Source organism: Nannospalax galili, unplaced genomic scaffold, assembly GCF_000622305.1.
Source record: "Nannospalax galili isolate Female #2095 unplaced genomic scaffold, S.galili_v1.0 scaffold828, whole genome shotgun sequence".
NCBI lineage: Eukaryota > Metazoa > Chordata > Mammalia > Rodentia > Spalacidae > Nannospalax > Nannospalax galili.
Window position 1 is genome coordinate 2,395,579 of NW_008359075.1, and position 3,426 is coordinate 2,399,004.

A 3,426-nucleotide genomic window follows, 5' to 3' on the forward strand; every position below is an offset into this window, starting at 1 on the left:
GTTCTAATTTACATTTCCCTAATTTCTAACACTGTTAAACACCTTTTAAGATGTTTCTTAACCAACTTTATTTCTTCTTTTGAAACCTTTCTGTTCAGCTCCTTAGCCCGTCTTTTAATTGGGTTACTTCCTTTCTTGATTCTTTGTTTTTTTGAGTTCTTTATATATTCTGGATGTTAAACTTCTATCAGATGTATCGCTGGTGAAGATTTTCTCCCATTCTGTGGGTTTTTTCTTCACTTCCTTGGTTTCTTCTTTTATGTACAGAAGCTTTTTAGTTTAATGACATCCAATTTGTTAATTCTTCACCTTGTTTCCTGAGCAATTGATGTCTGGTTTAGAAAATCCTTTCCTATACCTATATCTTGTAGGTTACTGCCAATGTGTTCTTCTAACAGTTTCAGAGTTTCAGGTTTCACATTGAAGACTTTGATCGATTTGGAGCTGATTTTTGTGCAAGGTGACAGATAAGGGCCTGGTTTCATTATTATATAGGTGCAGATCCAGTTTTGCCAGCACCATTTGCTGAAGATACTACTTTCTTTCCTCCAGTGAATGTTCATGGCCCTTTTGTCAAATACCAGGTGGCCATAATTGCTTGTGCTCATATTTGGGTCATCAATTCTGTTCCATTGATCTACAGGTCTATTTTTTTTGTCAGTGCTATGTTATTTTTATGACTATAGCTCTGTAATACAGTTTGATACCTGGTATAGTAATCCCCCAGCATTAATCTTGTGGTCAAGGTTGCTTTGGCTAGCTGAGATCCTTTATGCTTCCCTAGGAATTTTAGGATTTTTTTCCAATTCTATGAAAAATGTCATGGGGATTTTGATTGGCTTTGCATTGAATCTATAAATGTTTTTTGGGAGGATGGTCATTTTCACAATATTAATTCTTCCAATCCATGAGCATGGGAGGTCCTTCCATCTTCTGGTGTCTTCCTCAATCTCTTCCTTTAGAGGTTTAAATTTTTCATTGTAGCAGTCTTTAATGTATATGGTCAGGTTTATTCAGAGATCTTTTTTTTTTTTTGAGGCTCCTGTGAATGTGAAGCATTCCATGTACTATTTCTCCAATTGCTTGTTATTATTATATAGAAAGGCTAAAGATTTACGTACATTAATTTTATAACCTGCCACTTTACTGAAAAGTACTAATCATTTCTGGGACTTTTATGGTGGAATTTTTGGCATCTCTTAGATATCATATCATCTACAAAAAGGGATAATTTGATCTTTTCTTTTCCAATTAGTACCCCTTTAATTTCCTTCACTCTTCTTATTGCTCTAGCAAAAATTTCAAGCAGTATATTAAAAAGGAGTGGAGATAGTATACAGTCTAGTCTAATTCCTGATTTTATTGGGAATGCTTCCAGTTTTTCTCCATTTAAAATGATGTTGGTTGTGGATTTGCTGCATATAGCATTAATCATCTTGAGGTATGTTCCCTCTAGTCCAATTCTCTCTAGGACTTTAAAAATGCACATTGAATTTTTTCAAAGGCCTTCTCTGCATCTATTAAGATGACCATGTGGTTTTTGAATTTGAGTCCATTTATGTGACTTATGTGATTTATTGACTTATGTATATTGCACCATCCTTGCCTCCCTGTAATAAAGCCAATTTGGTCACGGCATATGATCTTTTTGATGTGTGCCTGTATGTGGTTTGCAAGTATTTTGTTGAGAATTTTTTCATGTATATTCATTAAAGATATGGGTCTATAGTTTTCTTTTTCGGTTGTATCTTTATCTGGTATTGTTTTTAGAGGGATGCAGGCTTCATAGGAGGAATTTGGAAGCTCTCCCTCTTTCTTTCTTTTTGAATAAATTTAGTAGAATAGGATGCAGATCTTCTTTAAATGTCTGCTAGAATTCTGCTGATAATCCATCTGGGCCTGGGCTTTTTCAAGTCAGAAGGTTTTCTATTAGTGCTTCAATTTCCTTATGTGTTTTGGGTCTGCTTAAGCTGTTGATCTCTTCTTGGTGTAGCTTTGATGATTCCCATGATTTTAGATACACGTCCATTTCTTTTAGGTTTTCATATTTAATGTATATATGTTTTTAAAGTTTTCCTTTATAATATTCTGGATCTTTTTTTGATGTCTGTTGTGATGTTTCCCCTTTTAGCTCTGATTTTGTTGATTTGTAGTTGTTCTTTCTTTCTTTTGGTTAACTGGGCTAATGGTCTGTCTGTCCTGTTTATCTTTTCAAAGAACCAGCTCTTGGATTTGTTGATTTTTTTTTGTATTGTTTTCTTTGTTTCTATTTCATTAATTTCTGCTCTGTTTTTTTGTTATTTATTCTTGTCTTCTGGGTTTGGATATTATTTGTTGTTACTATTCAATTGTCTTGAGATGAAATGTTAAGTCATTTATTTGTATTCTTTCTGATTTCTTAATGTAGGCACTTTGAGTTAGAAAGTTCCCTCATAGGACTGCTTTTAAAGTGCCCCAGAGGTTTTGTTGTGTTGTATTGTCCTTTTTATTTAGTTCCAGAAATACTTTCATTTCTTTCATAATTTCTCCTTTGACCCATTCATCATTCAGAAGTGTGTTGTTTAATCTCCCCGAGTTCATGTATTTATTTGGGTTACTTCTGCTGCTGATTTTAAGTTTTATTGCATTGTATTCTGATAGAATTCATGGAATTATTTCAATTTTTTTGGTATTTGTTGAGGCTTGTTTGGTGCCCCAATATGTGGTTGATTTTGGAGTAAGTTCCACGGGGAGCTGAATAGAAAGTATATTCTTTGGTGCTTTGGTGGAATATTTGGTATATGTCTGGTAGGTCCATTTCATATATGGTAGGTATTGTTTAATTCAGATGTTTCTCTATTTTTGTCTTCTTGACCTGTCTAATGGAGAAAATGGTATATTGAAGTCCCCTACTATTAGTGAGTTCAGATTAAACTGTGTCTTAAAGTCCTGTAGTACTGTTTTTATGAAGTTGGGTACCATAGTTTGGTACATATATGTTCATGATTATAATATCTTCTTGGTTCATTATTCTTTTGATGAGAATGAAGTGGCCCTCTTCATCTCTTCTGATTATTTTTAGCTTGAAGTCTGTTTTGTCAGATATTAGAATTTTAACTCTTGCTGTTTTTCTGGTACAATTTTCTTGGAATGTTTTGAGTTTTTGTTTGTTTGTTTGTTTTCTGGTTTTTTTTTTTTTTTTGATCATTTCACCTTAAGGTAGTGCTGCCTGTCCTTGAAGGCAAGATTGATTTCTTGCTGAAAACAAAAAGACAAATTTTGTTTCTTAGTCCATCAAACTGACCTGTGTCTTTTGACTGGGGAGTTCAGTTAATTGATATTTAAAGTAATTATTTATTGAAAGATGTGCACTGTTTCCCATAATTTTGCTTTTTGTTTGCGTTCTTGGTCTAACTGTGCATTGTCACAGTTATACCTTCATTTAAT